This window comes from Eubalaena glacialis, chromosome 6 (genome assembly GCF_028564815.1).
Source record: "Eubalaena glacialis isolate mEubGla1 chromosome 6, mEubGla1.1.hap2.+ XY, whole genome shotgun sequence".
NCBI lineage: Eukaryota > Metazoa > Chordata > Mammalia > Artiodactyla > Balaenidae > Eubalaena > Eubalaena glacialis.
Genome location: NC_083721.1, coordinates 50,750,431 through 50,767,951, shown reverse-complemented (window position 1 = coordinate 50,767,951; position 17,521 = coordinate 50,750,431). Strand labels below are relative to the sequence as shown.

Genomic DNA, 17,521 nt, shown 5'->3' with positions numbered 1-17,521 from the left:
ATTGTTACACTTTTAGAAATTATATTATAGTACTAATAGTAGTAGTAGTCATAATGGTAGCAGGAGCATACATTTTCTACAGATCTTGTAGGTGCCAGGTACTCTGCTTGTTATGTGTTGTCTCATTTAATTTTCACAACAATTATGTGAGATAAAATCTATTATTGTCTTTATTTTATAGATGAGGAACCTGAAGCTCAGCAAGTTAGATAACTTGCCTCAAGTCACACAGCTTGAAAGAAACAAAGGCAAAATTCAAATCTAGTTCACATGACTCCAGAACTCAGAATCTTAATACATTGAACCCAAGAATGCAGGGAAGTCAAAATCTACAAACAATAAATGCTGGAGAGGGTGTGGAGAAAAGAGAACCCTCCTACACTGTTGGGAATGTAAATTGGTACAGCCACTATGGAGAACAGCATGGAGGTTCCTTAAAAAACTGAAAATAGAACTACCAATGATCTAGCAATCCCACTCCTGGGCATATACCTGGAGAAAACCATAATTCAAAAAGATACATACACCCCAATGTTCATAGAAGCACTATCTACAATAACCAGGACATGGAAGCAACCTAAATGTCCATCGACAGAAGAATGGATAAAGAAGATGTGGTACATATATACAATGAAATATTAGTCAGCCATAAAAAGAATGAAACCATGCCATTTGCAGCAACATGGATGGACCTAGAGACTGTCATACTGAGTGAAGTAAGGCAGAAAGAGAAAGACAAATATCATATGATATCGCTTATATGTAGAATCTAAAAAAATGGCACAGAAAACAGAAATATAGTCACACATGTAGAAAAACTTATGGTTACCAAGGGGGAAAGGGGGTGTATAAATTGGGAGATTGGGTTTGATGAATACACACTACTATATATAAAATAGATAAACTAATAAGAACCTACTGTATAGCACAGGGAACTCTACTCAGTACTCTGTAATGGCCTATATGGGAAAAGAATCTTAAAAAGAGTAGATATGTGTATATGTATAACTGATTCACTTTGCTGTACATCAGAAACTAACACAATATTGTAAATCAACTAATTTTTAAATTAATAAAAATTAATTAAAAAATAAAATCCAAGTTCATGCTAGAGAAAAAAAGAATGTAGGGAAGTCAATGTAGGGACTTAGACTAGAAAGGAATTACCATCAAGTGACAAACATCTATGGAAGTGGATAGGACCAGCGTTTAATAGTGACACCAGTGAGAAGCCATAATTAGAGGACCAATGTAAACTTGCAATTATCTTTGAAATTTCATTGACAGTCTTTGGTCTGAGAAAACCACCTGAACAACTTGGAGAGTAAGGAAGGAGAAGCACTCAAATGGAAGATGTTGGACTTCCCACTAATAATGACATGCTATTACTTGAAAAATTACCTGTCAAAATAAAGAAGATGTGATATATTGCCACTCCTAGTTGGTGAAGTAAATCATTTGCATATGTAAACTTAATCTATAATGTATATTCATATACATTAGTGGATTGTGGATTTATAACTTCTTCAAGGAAGAAAGGTAGAGATGCTTGGAACACAGCCATAGCCTTTTGAGTTGATGCAACAAATGGTAACTAGGCTCTGCCATAATACAATACAGGAAGTATTGCCAACTAGAAAGGATATATCTTAGGGCAAGGCCACTGTGATATTTCTTATTTTCATACTTTAGTAGTATGTCACTTTGAATCAGAGACTAGTCAGTGACTTATAATCTAGTGTAAGCTTTATAACCTTTAGTATTTTCTACTCATAATTTATCTAGTACTGATTTTAAAACATTTAAACACCTTACTTTTCCTCTTTGTTCGAAAAAGAACACGAATTTGGAATGAGCTTTACAATTTTAGTCATGAGATCTAGCCATCCTTATGTCAATAGTAACTGCTCAATTATAATTAATCATTTTAGAGAACATGTTATTGTTTCTTATAAATCAGCCACTGCTCCTAATTTTACAAAATGCAATTCAATGAATTCCCATCTATATTGTTGTCATATTTCCACTTTAATTTCCATCTTAAATCCTTAGGGTTGAAAAGAATCTTAGAGATTCTCCAGCTCAGTTTTAATGATAAGAAAATTGTCACTCAGAAAAGTTAAGGAACTTGTTCAAGATTTTATCTTTTATTAGTGGCAGACCTAGGGCAAAAAGACAATTTCTAGACTATTCCATCAAATGCTCTCTTTCCACTACTTGTAAAACTTCTTCCCAAACACCTACCTAGAATCAGAAAAAGCACATCTCATTCAAAATTACGCATTCATCATTTTATTTTTTACTATCTGAAGACAGGAGATATACATATAAAATAACAAAGGCAAATATAGTTATATAGATAGAGACAGAGATAGAGATGATAGAGGTATAGGTATAGATATATTTTCTTAGATATTTTAACTTTGCCTCTCCTCACCTTCCTCCCTTAGTTATTGAAAAGAAGGTAGTCTTAATACTAAACTGGAAGGAGGATCCCAGCATCCCATCCTCAAAGGATCATTCTGGTTAAGGAAGGTCCTCTTTGAATGAGTAAAACATAATTTATTATTTCACCCAACATTTTAAGTGCAAAGTATTTTACAAACACTCTTTGGGCCCTGTGGTTACTAGTGTGATTGTAATATCTACACTGTTCTCAACACACCCTTAATCCTCATGCATGGTTTGTTTATAGGATTTTTCCCCAAGCAACAACTATGAAAGAGGTAGATTGGTGATGTCATGTAGCATTAATGGAACTACTTCATTACCCCTACCTATATTCACATCCTTTGCCATATGACTTTCCTGCCTCTCCTGTGGCCATGTGAGTTGGTCAATGGAATGTTAACAGGTGTGATGGGACCAAAGGCTTGAAAAGCACTTGCACATGTGGGTATGTTTGGGTTTGCTCTCTTGTGACTCTGCCATGCAATGAAAAAGACATGTCCAAGCTATCCTGTTTTCCCAAGGGGAAGATGAAATCCATGTGGAACTAAGCCAACAAACATCTTCTCCCAGCTGAAGAAAAAAGTAGTCTTCTATTATTATTCTGATTATATCATTCCTTCCAGTCTCTCTGGTTTCTCCTTACATGCATTTTACTAGGTAGATACTGGGATTCCTGAACATCTCACATGCCTTGTGAATATGTATACCTCGTACACGGAGTGACATCCTTTCTTCCAAGTTTCTTCCACAATTTTCATCTCTTTTGTACCACAGTCTGAGAAAACTTCTTGGCTTGATCTTCCATAAAACTGATTTGGTGTTCAACCATTTCTATTCTACTATTCAGGGTTTTTTTTTTTTTTTTTTTTTTGAGATTTTTAGATAATTTGTGTGATTTACTTCAGCAGTTGGGTTGTACGAATTCAGTCACATCTTTTGTATTTTTTCAATTGCTCTTTAGCTGACAACTAACTAACCCTTTCTTGAGGTAGTCCTTTTTCTCTATAAATTTCACAAGAATCTGAAGAGTTTGCTCCAGCCTAAGGTCTTAGTCCTTTTGTCAATCAGCTGACAGAGAAAACTTAAATGTGATGAATCAGCTAGTACTATTGCTTCTGTCACTGGCCCATAGGAACACTTTTGAAAACTATTCTCTCACCTTGTCCATCACTGCAGTTATGCCTACAGAGGTACAGTTCCCTGCACAAGTTTCACTGATGCACTAGACTTAAACTCCAAGAATATAGGTCTTTCAGCTCATATTCAAGCTTAATCATTACTTGCCTCCATAACCAGTTTGCCAAGATGGTTGGGTTTATATGTATTTCTGGCCTCAGCTGCATTATATCCCATATCCAAGCCTCCCCAAGTTAATCTTTCACTTAAATATTGACCCTTGCTCACCTGTCCAGTTCTACCTTCTCCCATGGTGAGTTCCTCCCTGGGGTCGTTGGAGTCCTTTATGCCACTGGACTTTTCACAGACCTGGTCAGTCAGAGTGGTGCTAACAACATTGAACCTCAAAAGAGAAAGAGTTGACTTTTCCTCTTGAGTAATCCATTCTTCCTTAGGCAAGTATTCCCATCTCCTCTCCAGTAGTCAACTCAGCATTCCAAAGACAGTTTAACTGAGTTTTTTGGTGCTTCTTAAATTTTGCAATTGAGGTGATGGCTTTACTCACCTCATCCTGGTCCTGGACCTGATCTACCGACAATTATTATTTTCACAAACTTCTAATGGAAACTTAGCATTTCCTTTTTCTTTTCTTTTTTTTTTTTTAACATCTTTATTGGAGTATAATTGCTTTACAATGGTGTGTTAGTTTCTGCTTTATAACGAAGTGAATCAGTTATACATATACATATGTTCCCATATCTCAGTTATCAAGATATTTTTAAGAATTTTAATATATTTAATAAATCAAAATTTTACAAAAATATTTACAATATTTTAAAGTATTTTAAAAAATTAAGGCAAAACGAATCATGATGAGCAAAATATCAAGATTTTTAAATAAAGAGAGGATCAGTATGTATGTCCTGAATTCCAACTGCAGACCCAAAGAATTCTACCCAGAATGCAGAAATCCTGCATGTAGGCAGGCATTCTCACTTTACCACTTTTCCACCACTTATTTGTCATTGGCTGGCAAAATCTTCCAAATCTCACTTTTGCATGAATAATCTCTACATGTGATAACAAATACAAATATGTTTTTCTGTCTAAGTGCTATATAGATTCCTCAGAATAAAATAAGGTTTCAAAATCAAAAAAAACAAAAAACAAAAAACAAGACAGTTTAAAGGTAACTGTTTTTAGCCAAAGAAGCTTGTATTGTCCTCTTTCACCCGGGCAGTGAGTTAATTGTGTCTACTCAAGTGGCCTTTTTCTGAATAAATATTTGCTCTAGAGTGACTGGTCTTGTCCATAAATATGAAGAAGCTTTAGGGAATTAAGAGTTTTGCATTCTACATCATCAGTTGCACTGTCACATTTATTGATATTTCAACAATCATGTAGGGGCTTTTCAATGTCTATAAATTCTCTCTTACAGTTTACCTTTTCTTAGCAGCCTGTTCTAGCTATAGGAATTTAGTGTCCCCCCCAAATCTCTCTGAAGATACTAATTATTTTAATGATTATTTTCTATATTTCTCCAGTAATCAGTTTCCTCAAGAATTACTTCAATTTGTTCAGTTTGGTAGTCCATTTTTTCCTAAAAAATCTGGAGCTTCTTATTTATAAGTGAGGGTTTAAGATGATCAGTATAGGTGGCCAATGTGAATGCCACAGTCCCTTGATAGTAAATTTGATTGCAAATGACAGAAGCCATGCTTATGGTAAGTGAACTGGGATCTGTCATCAGAAATACCTCTGTGTTAGGGTGGATAGGAGCTTGCTGTCAGGATATGGGAAGGTTTACCATGTTGGCAGCTAATATTACGTAGGTACACCACCCAACTTCTCTTTTTAGCACCAATACTCACTTTAAGTATCACCTATCCATCTCCCATGGCAGAATCCATTCACCTCTTTATTAGGTCTCAAACTGTTTGTATCAGCTCCGTGAGAGCTGGGTGGGTGTGCTTTTTCCAGGTGTTTGGAATGTCCTAGTTTTATTGGTCTCCCTATTAAGTGTCCAACAGATGATTCCTGCCCCTAGCTCCTAATGATTATGATCTTGGAGTTTTCCAAATTTCTGTCCAGAAAAAAAGAAAAACAACTCACTTCTCCCTCTATTAGTATTTTCTTTTGTTTGTATTAACTGCATGTATCAGTTCTATTTGGTTACTCTGTCGATCCAATCCCATCTACTTTATATCTTCCAGAAATTTTTTGCTTCTGCTGGTCTAACCTTTCACATTTCCTAGTGCTGTTACATTGTTTTTCTTATTTTTATATGTATTCACTCATTCCAGCGGAACTTTGGGGACAGAATTGTAAATGTGTGTGCTTAGTCAGACATCCAGACGGCACTTAGCTCCCAAATTACTATTTTCTTTGTTATTTTTCCTTTTTCCCTTTTTTCTTTTCTTATTTAGTTTTTCATTGCTTTTTATTTAGTTTATTCTGTTTTATTCAAATGCCTTTTAAGAAGCAGGATAGGTGACGAGAGCACTGGCATAGGAATTATGATTCCTTTATTCCAAACATGTTTTTGCTATTATCATTGCCATTATTAAAGAGTGCCTGGCACATAGTACGTGGTCAATAAGTATTTTTGAACAAATGAATGAACGAAGTAAATTACCTTCCCTCTGCAGACTTCAGTTTTCTCCAATGTAAAATTAGGAGGCCTCTGCAAGTATTAGCAAGTTATGATTCTTCTTGAGCTGGATAGAAAACATTTATCATCACTTAACAGGAGGAACCAAGAAGAGAGAGGCTCCCAGTGTGTGAGGAGGAATGCAGCAGTATGTGACCACATAACGGGTAACCTAAGACAGAAAACTGTGATCAAAAACCTAAAAGCAGACCTTTGACATCAGAGTCTCAGGGAAGTTCTAAATAATCATCATTAGACTTAACAACTGACTCTCAGGGGATGGCAGAACTGTGATCAGGCCAGAGGGCAGCTGAGCACTGAATTAGCCAAGTCCTAGATAAAAACACAATCTGCCTTTAGAAGGGCACATGTTAACACCCTCTCCCTTTCCTAAACCCACTTCATAAAAAACTAACCATAGGTAAAAGCTTCTGAGGCCACAGGGCCTGACAATCCTGCCCTGAGAAAACCTCAAAGGTCCTGTACTCTTTATCCAGATTTAAACATCTTCTGCCTCGTTGTCCACTGGCATTAAGGTTCCCAGGTCAGGTGGTAAGTGTCACACAAACACACACAGCTGGGGGAACTCTATACCACATGCAGTCACCCAAAATAATTCATTAGCAACGATATTGCTTGGCAAAACTAAAAGTCAAAGTCATAAACAATGCCTTTAGTGGGTTCTTTACACTTTGAATCACCTTGCTACTAGGATAACAAAAATGTTATTATTCTATTTCTGAGAATATAAAGAAACACAAGAGTTTACAAATTTCACATCTGCTTGATATGCTTCCTGCAGTGGTCTTCAAACACAATCACCTGGAGGTCTTGTTAAAGCTCAGGCTGATGGGGTCCCCCACCCAGAGTTTCTGATTCAATACATTGAGGGTAGGATCCAAGAGTTTGCAGTTCTAACATGGGAAGCAGATGCTGCTCATCCTGGGACTACACTTCAATTCCAAAATTTCTGAGTCTTGTTCTAATGCTCATTTTGACTCTTTGGTCTGTTTTATTTGGGGGAGAGAGGATGTTGTTTTGTTTTGTTTTGTGTCTTTTGGCATGCCTTGTCATTTGTTGTTGAAAGCTCTACGTGATGTATTGGATAATGGGAACTGAGGCCTTTAGTGTGAAGTTTTAGGTTTATCTCACTAGGTGTTAGGCTGTGCATACTGTCTGCTATGGCTATAACTATTAGAGGCTTCAATTTCCTCTAGTGAACTTATTTTTTCTCCCCTGTTTTCTTTGAGTTTCCCTAGAATATCCTCTTCAGATAGAGTCTGTGTCTCTTTCAGCTCTTTCAGTTGTAATTTACTGTTACTATACCAGAGCCCTATTGATGTGGTGCTAAGGTCCTGGGAAGGAAGCATTGTATGTCTTATGACTAAATCCCCATTTTTTAGTGGGCCTGATGCTGTAGCAGAAACTAGTTGAGGCACCCCTATTACGTTAGCCCTTATTCAGCCCTTATTCTTTCCACCCATTCAACTGGTTTCCTACAGATGTTTTTTTCCCCTCCTTCCTTGCTTAATTGCACTCTGAAAATGATTGCCCTCTAGCTAAAGTTGTACTATGCACCTGATGTTTACTTCTCCAAGACAACACTCCCTAACACTCCTTTCCTTTGTGAGCATTCTTCATTCCAGAAAGAAGGTCACAGAACGATAACCTCGAGGACCACCAGAACCTGTTCCAGAATCACCTGACACCAGCCCTAATGATCTCAGTGTCTCCAGGAGGAAAGAAGAATGCAAGACTACATCACCCTGGGACTTCCCTGGTGGTCCAGTGGTAAAGAATCCACCTTCCAACACAGGGGGCATGAGTTCAATCCCTGGTCGGCCCACATGCCACAACTACTGAGCCCACGCTCCTCAACTAGAGAGCCCACGTGCCACAAACTACAGAGCCCGTGCGCTCTGGAGTCCATGCAACACAACTAGAGAGAGAAAACCCACAGGCCACAACTAGAGAGAAGACTGTGTGCCACAACGAAAGATCCCACATGCCGCAATGAAGATCCCGCATGCCACAACTAAGAGCCGACACAGCCAAAAATATTAAAAAAATAAATAAATAAAGTAAAATATATAAATATTTTTTTAAAAAGACTACATCAGCCCTGATCCTTAGCTACAGCCCTATTTTCCACTCTAAAACTATAAGACCCTTTCCTATTTCCCAGGAAGAGGGGCACAGTCTTGGGAGCGTTAGCCTGCTGTGGCCCCCTTTGCCTGGCAAAGTAATAAAGCTATTCTTTTCTACTCCACCAAAGCTTTGTCTCTGCATTTCTATTTGGCACCAGTGAACAGAGGCCTTGTTTTTCAGCAACACTGAGTCCCTAAGCTGTGACTTTCAGAAGAGTTTCTTAACATTTTTTCTACTCTTATGTGAGGCAGAAAGGCTATAGGGGGCCCAGCTGTCTGACTGCCCCACTCCATGTTAGATGATGCTCTGGTAAAGCTGTTTTCCTGGAGGGTAAGACTTTGCTGTGGAGGACACTCTGGGCACCTTTCAAAATCCTTACTTTTGCCCTACCCAGAGCACAAAGGGGTTTTTCTCTGATCTTCACAGTGAGAACTTGGTGGGGTTCCTGCAGGTACATGTCATGAAAGTGTGAGGGTTCCCCCTAAGACTGGGTCCCAGGGAGTTTTTAACTTTCAAGCTTGTGCACAATCAGCCTGTAGAAGTTTATCAATTACCATGTAAGTGTTTCTACCTGCAACTGGCTCCAGCAGGCTTGTGCTCCTGCTGAGCTGTGATTCTCTGTATTCACTTGTCTCTCCAGTTTTCTAGGCGGCAATTTGCCCTGTCACCTCAATTCTCCGATGGATCTAAGAAGAGTTACTGATTTCCAGTTTCTTCAGATTGTTTCCTGTTGTGAGGAGAGGAGTGACAGTTTTTAAGCACGTTGGGGAGGAAACCAGGCATCAGGACTTTGGGGGACTACTTGAGAACCACTGGCTTAGTGAGGAAATAACCACCTTCAATCAATCAAAGATTATGTGGACGTTTTAGGCTCTACTACATAGTAACTCCAATACCCCCATTAAATAAATAATTTTTTATAGCATTATTTGCCTCCAATAAATACCCTTCATATCAAAAACAATACAGTAGTATCAGAGCAGAGAAATAAGACCTGCCACCCATGACTGGGAAACAGTCTCATGACATGCACAACTGAGCCACATCCTCAGGTGTATCTGTTAGGATGATTTTAGCTGCAAGTATCAAAAAACTTTACTCCAGCTGAAGTCTATCCCAAAGGGGCTTAGCTGAAGACCCACATCATTGGAAACACCTCACAGAGTAAACATGTGGTTCTATTTACTCACAGAAGTATGTATTAGATCCATGGGAAAGAACCACAAGGCAGAGCTGCAGAAACTATGAAAGACCTAAGAGTCGAATTTTTTTTATCTTAGGTATTAGCATATCCCAATGATCTGTACTACTCTAGGATGTGATTGCTTAGGAGTGAATGTAATTTGAACTTATTCATGGTTAGAGAGTGTCTCTAAATTACATTGCTTGAAGAAAACAGACCCCAAAGATTACAGGTGGGGACTGTTTTAAGTAGTTCCGTACCCAAGTGGAGATCAAAGAAGTCCAACTAGAAGAATTGTGGATGGACATGACAATGATAGATTAAGCAAAAGTTATTTTTCAAAGGTTTATCTTGAAGATTATTTCTCAAAGTTTGGAGGAACTAACATGATTGGCTGTGGAAGGAATCACACATGTGAAATTTCTTAAAATAACATTTTATTGACATAATTTTGCCTATGTTACACATAATTAAAAAAAAAAAACCGTTACACTTAAAAAACAAAGACTCACTCCAACTGGCATGAACAATAAGAATTATTCTAACCATGAGCACTGGATAACACAAGGGGAAGTCCAGAGGCGTAGTGGACTTTAGAGCGATGAACTCAAAGTCTCACTTATATTATCAAAGCTCTTCCTACACTTCATCCTACTATCTTCATTGTTCACTTCATCCTAAGGTCAGTTTTCTTTATGTTTCCAAGAAGTTGTCAGTAGTAGTAAAGGCTATATGCTTCCCTATCCATGTCCACTGGAAGGAAGAAAGCACCTTTTCCAAGCTATCAAAGAAATGTTTTTTTCTTTCAGACCAATTGGGACAACTTAAGTCATATGCTTAGTCCTAAACCAATAACTGATGCCAAAGAAAGCAATGGGTTGATTGGCTTAGGCTTAGGCTGCTAAACAATCATTTCCAAGAGGGATGAGACACATGATTGGTTTTAACTAATCAAGAACTAACCAAGAACTCAGCAATTCTGCAAACTACAAATGGAAGAAAAGTGGAGTGGATTTGGCAGGGGTAAACTATAATGTTCATAAGGCAGGCAAGATTTAAAAGGATCTTTAGAGCACAGAACTTTTGACATAATTTTGACACCTGCTAACGTGAGTCTAAATTTGAGAGTACATGCAATCATTCCAATGACTTACCTCTAAAACTGCTGGTATTAAATATGCAAAGTGTCTTGGACAAAACATCTGTAACACCCGCTGAAGATACTTCTCTAAAGACACTCTTACATGAAATGAAATCCCTTCTCCTTCCTTCAAAATAGTCAACTTACTGACTTCACAACTATTTAGCAGGAGAAAAAGCAGATAAACTTGAGTATTCCTTTCCTCTTGGACTCCTTTAGAAAGCTGTAGAGCATTATTTTCCTTTTGTATTTCAGCAATTTGGTTAGTGGGCTTCTTTTTTTTTCCTAAGCTGATCACTATAGATAAACATAAAATCTCTAAATAGATTTTCCTAGTCAGTTAACCATATTCTTGGGGGAAAACATAAGGTAGAATCATTATTAAAAAGCATTCTCAGTAACATACATCTTTATTAGGTCAGTGTTTTGCCAAAAAAAAAAAGATTGATAGTAAAATCCACTTAATTTTTTTTCTTCGCAGAATCAAGCCATCTGCTTCAAAGTACACCACCAGCCTCTGTTAGATGAATTTACACATTTTAAAGCCCCGGAGTAACCATTTGAATGGAAATTGGACACTCCTTGTCATTTAGGAAGCTTTTTTAAACTGGAAAGGCTTCTCATTTGTTCAATTAAATGTGTGTGTATGCAACATACTTTATGAAATTTATCCCAAAACAGCAAGGGCTGAAATAATATTTGAAACAGATGGCACAGCTGTTGTATTTCGAGAGTTACCCATGGACATAGATGGAGACATTGAGGGAACTCTGAAGTGCAAGTCAAAATATTGTACAATCAAAACTGTCAACCACAGCCGTTAGAGATGGGTCCACACCTTACCTAATGAAGGTGTGTAGAAAGTGCAAAGATTTAGTCAAGTGGAACTTATATGCTTCTCTGGATGAATTCTTTTCTTCTCAGTTGAGCTTTAAAATTTGAGAATGCCGGATCTGCCGCCTTGGAGTTTTCTCTCTTCTGAATACTATTTGAAAACAGAGCTACACACTGCAAGAATTGGGTATTCCCAAAGTATTCCCAAGTATTCCCAAAGGAATGTCAAATAGTGGTGTGTGCATAGCAGAGAAAGCGAAATAGAGTTTAGACCTAGAGGAGCAGATGGGGGAGGGAACCCAGAGATAGTTCTCTATGGCTCTAGCTTTGCAGGAGAGGGAACAAAGGCCAAAGAAGGTTAAGAGTCATCACTTGCATTCCACAGAACTGCTCTCCTCAGACTCATTCCAGGGCAACTTCCACCACAGACACTGCTTCACTAAAGAAAAAGAAAGGTTGCGTGCTTTTGAATTTTACTTTATTTTATCTAATTTCACTTTGATTAAGAGTGTCACATCTTTTTTTAAAAAGTCATAATTTTTTATAAAGCAGATTTAGAATGACAAAGTAGAGATCAATTTTTCTTAAAATTGCTTTAAGGTAAAAAATTTTCACAAAAATGGAAGTATATATGCTTTAATTTCTATAAACAATGTATGTGTGTGTTAACAGGATATTTGGCTAAATTTTTCATTTTACATTAATCACGTAGACAACTTGCAGCTTTAAAAAAAATGCTAACAATTCTACATCTTAATCTAATCAAGTGAGTAATAAGTTCTGATGCAAAATTCTTGAATTCAGAATTCTTGAGTAGGTGACATACATCTGAGCAAACATATATACACACACACAAAATGCATGAACAGCAACTGGGAGGAAAATATTTCCACAGTCATAGCAACAATTCTTTTTAAATGCATCATTGTCTGGGGCATGAAAGTTCACACATTTCCCTCTCACTTGTGGTTTAATAGACATGAGTGTTGAAAGCAGATGCCTTTAGTTTATTTCAGGGAGAACCCTGAGCTACTGAAAATGACAAATCTCAGCAATCACGTTTAGGCTCCCATATTCTTCTACGTTGAAAAGAAATGGATAAAACCCTTAATAAGAGAAGCAGCAAATAACTAAGTTTATCCATCATCTTCTCTGCAGTAAAAGCTAATGAAACAGAAATGAAACCATGTCCATCTTCAGAGGAACTTTTCCCCAAAGGACTATGTTCCTATACTTCAGTGGAGTCCTCCTGAAGAGAGCAAATTGATTTTCTAAAACATCCTTGGTTATTCCAGGGACAGAATAAAGTCACAGTCTGACATGTCAACCTTCTACCACATTTCTAAACCGATCTGTACAATTGGAACAAAGGAAGAATTAGGGCAACTTCAGGTCACCTCAGCAGAAAGTCCATTTAGGCCTGAACTACCCCAACAATTGGTTCATTTACCACCTTTACTTCACCAATTATTTCACCATGGCTCTTGTGAATACATGGTGTAGCCCAGTCTTTGTTTCCCTGTAAATCAGAGCAGTAGTTCCTAAAAAGCAATAACTGCACATAACTAATGGGCACTGACACTCATGCTGGGGGTGGGGGATTGGTCTCCCCAGAATAAGGCTCCACTTCTCTACCTTTTGCTCTCAGGGGAAACAAAGAAAATTCCCAGTGCCCTGAGAAGTTTCTGCCTCCCTGTTTCCATTATATGACCTTTTTGACAAGTTTCTGTAAAGGATTTTAAAATCAGAAAAGCTCAAACACATTGATCTTAAAATTTCTTTTAAGTTACTGACATTTCCTTTCTCACATAATAAGTGGTGAAAGCCAGTCAACAGCTCAAGAGTGTTTCTTTTTCATTGATGTGGTCTTGTGTATAAAAAAGAAAAAAACTCACTGAAATTCATTTCTATAAAGTTCTACATTAGAATGTGTGAGTCACCCACACAAACATACACATTCATTCATATACCCATTAACTGGGGGAGAGAGAAAATGAGAAGTTGACTTGGAAAAAATCAGCACAGCAAACCTATACCTCAATCATTTTTAGCATTGCTTTCTTCCATGGATGTAGTAGAAGGTCTTCCCAAGGGTACCACGGAGAGCTAATCTACCCCATGTTCACTCCTAGAAGCTCTAACCTGATGGGCAGGGAGCTCATCCTAAGGTAAGAGAACAACCAGATGCCCCATACCATGTGGGGTCATCTGCAACTGCATGTTGCAAAAGATGGTCTGGGATGCTGAATTATACAACATTGCTCAAGGTATCTTAAGACAAACTACCCCTGAGAAGCTGTGAGAAACTGAAAGAGTGAGCTAAATAAAAGAGTTTTGCACAAGGACCTTTATTTATAAGAAACAAAGAATGAGGCCCTATACTAGGCTCTAAAGAAAGAATGAATAGATAGATGGGGAGAGTGCCCATCCTTAAACTGTTTGATGACAGGGGGAAAAACAAGGACCCCTCACTATGGAGAAGAAAAATGCCATCAAAATGAGTATGGTAAATTCCCAAAAACCTATGAAAGTCAGAGTGATATCAGAAGGGCCACAGCAGCACTGATGGCCATAACCAGCTGATAAAAGAATTTAAGCTTCCAAACAAAAAATATAGGCTGCCATATAAGATTAAAATTGTGTTTCTTTTTTCTCTACTATGCATTTATGAGTTGTCTAGTTCTATTTCTTAAAAGCATGGCCAGACTTCCCTACACTAAGACCTTCTCTTACTTCTCCACAGACCCATGCACCATTCATACGGCAACCTCCAACCTGAATTATGTGTGATTATGACAGGTGTACTTTTCTATAGGTGTATTATACCTCAATACAAATAAAAACACAACAAACAGATAGATGAACTAAGTCAGACCACAGCTAATCAGGTCTTCTGTTTCTGAGGAAAACTGTGTGTTTGTTCAATGACTTCTTTTCAGCCTCCATTTTCTAACATAAAAAGATGTACCCTCCTCAGAGCTAAAACTGAGACCTCTTGCCCAAAGATCCCTTCTTCTAAGCCTACTACACTATGAACACCACCATCTCACATGGAGCTATGAGCCATTTGTTCCTCTGTTCTTCAATCTATAATTTTCATGTCAGGAGTTGGCAAATGTAATTTAATAAGACTCAAAGTTATTTGATTCTAATACTCAGTTTCATTCTGTGATTTCAAACCAACATGAGTTACTTGGGCCAAGTTATTTCATCTTAATTTCATATATGTTTTAAATATCTTACAAAGTATATCACTCTGCTTTCTCTAGTTTAAACAAAAAACTCCCCTTCCACCCCCACACTCATGCACACAATCCTGTAGAAGTTAACAAGTAAAGGGCCAACTTAAAGTGTGCTTATGAATGGAAATCTGAAGCTAACCAAAAGTAAATAAAAATATTATGATCAGAAAATTCATTTGGGGTCACTCAATTCACAACCAGTACATTAAATAATTTCTTAAAAACAAACATCTCATTCCATCTTTCCAATCAATGCCACTCAAACAAATGCATCATTGCATGTATAATTATTTTCCTCTATACATCTTGGATGTCTTTGGCTTTTTAAAATGGAAGACAATTTCTTGGCAGCAAATGGTAAAGTTCCATATGGCTCCTGACTATTTTCTTTTTTTATTTCTGTTGCATTTAGGATTCCTTCCCATAATACAAACATGATGAGACTGACAGTTTTCTGAAATCGTAGCTGGTATTTTAAGAAAACTTACTCTTGATCTTCTATCACTAGGCAGCATAACTCAGGCATAAATTGTTGATCAAAGTTGGCCTAAAATTTTAACTGCCTTCTTAGGCAATTGTTTTTCCCCAAAGTAGAGTTTAACTTTAGGAAGTGTTCATATGTAAAGGCAATGCATTATAAATTTCTCCACACTTTAGAAAATAAAATAACTTATTTTCTGGTAAAATTTATTTTTAAAATGTTTTCAAAGTGTATGGAAGATAATGGGAATTATTTAAGGTGGAAAATAGCTTGTAAGGGACAACATCAGTCTTGAGAATGTGAATGAGACAAATAACTAAATAAATACAAATATTTAAAACTCTATTTTCAGAAAAACTTTAAAATTCCAGTTTATCCCAAGATGAGAAATTTGAATATGCTTCAAGACACAAAATTATTTTTTCTACCATTTTCACATGTCTCTCCAAGAGCTCTTTCTTGAATCAGTCTGATTATTAGTAGGGAATCTTCATCCTCATCACTCAATCACAGATATTTTCCCAACAGACCAGGGAGCTACACTCCAGGTAAAATCTGCTAGTCTTCTTTATGTCCTTCAGACTTTTGTTTTTGAGACCACATACTTCTCTTTCTTTCCCTAAATCTCTTTAACTTTGACTTGAGACACTGACTCTTTTTCTTTTTTTTTTAAATTGAGGTAACATTGGTTTATAACATACCACATCTTCTTTATCCATTCATCCACTGATGCACACTTAGGTTGTTTTCATATCTTGGCTATTGTAAATACTGCTGCAATAAACTTAGGGGTGTATATATCTTTTCAAATTAGTGTTTTCATAGTCTTCAGATAAGTACCCAGAAGTAAAATAGCTGGATCATGTGATAGTTCTATTCTTAATATTGGGGGGAATCTCCATACTGTTTTCCATAGTTTCTGTACCAATTTACATTTACATTTACATTCCCATCAACAGTGTATCAGAGTTTCCTTGTCTCCATACCCTCTCCAGTACTTGTTATTTCTTGCCTTATTGGTAATAGGCATTCTAACAGACATGAGGTGATATCTCACTATGGTTTTGATTTGAATTTTCCTAATAATTAGTGATGTCAAACATCTTTTCCTGTGCCTGTTGGCCATCTATATTCAAATCCCCTGCCAGTTTTTTTTTAAATCAAATTGTTCTTTTTGTTTTTGAGTTATTCACATATTTTGGATATTAACCTCTATCAGATATACCATTTGCAAATATATTCTCCCATTCATTAGGTTGTCTTTTCATTTTGTTGATGGTTTCCTTTGCCGTGCAGAAGCTTTTTAGTTTGATATAGTTCCATTTGTTTATTTTCCCTTTTGTTTCCCTTGCCTGAGGAGACATCCAGAAAGATATTGGTAAGATGTCAAAGAGCACACTGCCTATATTTTCTTCTAGGAATTTTATGGTTCCGGGGCTTATATTCAAGTCTTTAAGCAATTGTGAGTTGATTTTTGTGTATGGTATGAAAGTGCTTTAGTTTCACTCTTTTGCATGTGGCTGGCTGTCTAGCTTTCCCCAACACTATTTACTGAAGAGACTATCCTTTCTCTATTGTACATTCTTTGCTCCTTTGTTATAAATTAATTGCCCATATACGTATGGGTTTATTTCTGGGCTCTCAACTCTGTTCCATTGATCTCAGTGTCTATTTTTTTTTTTTTTTTTTTTGCTAATACCATGTTGTATAGATTACTATAGTTTTTTAGAATAATTTGAAATCAGGAAGTGTGATACCTTTACCTTTGTTTTTTGTTTTTTGTTTTTTTTCCTCAGGATTGCTCTAGCTATTCGGGGTCTTTTGTGGTTCCATATAAATTTTAGGATTTTTTGGTTCTATTTCTGTGCAAAATGTTACTGGGATTTTGATAGGGATTACATTGAATCTGTAGACTGCTTTAGGCAATATGAAAATTTTAACAATATTAATTCTTGCAATCCATGAGCACAGAATGTCTTTCCATTTCTTTGTATCTTCTTCTGTTTCTTTCAAGAGTGTTTAAGTTTTCAGTGTACAGGTCTCTTATCTCCTTGGTTAAATTTATTCCTAGGTATTTTATTCTTTTTGATGCAATTTTAAATGGAATTGTTTTCTTGAATTCTCTTTTTGATAGTTCATTATTAGTGTATATAAATACAACAGATTTCTGTGTATTAATATTATATCCTACAACTTCACTTATTGTATTAGTTCTAATAGTTTTTTGGTGGAGTCTTTAGGGTTTTCTATACATAGTATCATGTTATCTGCAAAT

The 17,521-nt window shown here is 36.8% G+C and overlaps 1 protein-coding gene and 1 non-coding gene across 6 annotated transcripts in view; one reads left to right on the top strand and one right to left on the bottom strand.

The window, feature by feature from the left end:
- ZPLD1 (zona pellucida like domain containing 1) overlaps positions 1-17,521 on the bottom strand; it is a 313,221-nt gene that overhangs the window by 171,716 nt on the left and 123,984 nt on the right. The gene's annotated exons all lie outside the window — the stretch shown is intronic.
- Positions 9,469-9,598, top strand: LOC133094172 (small nucleolar RNA SNORA18). The gene has a single exon (XR_009701389.1). It is a non-coding gene; the product is annotated as a small nucleolar RNA SNORA18 (small nucleolar RNA).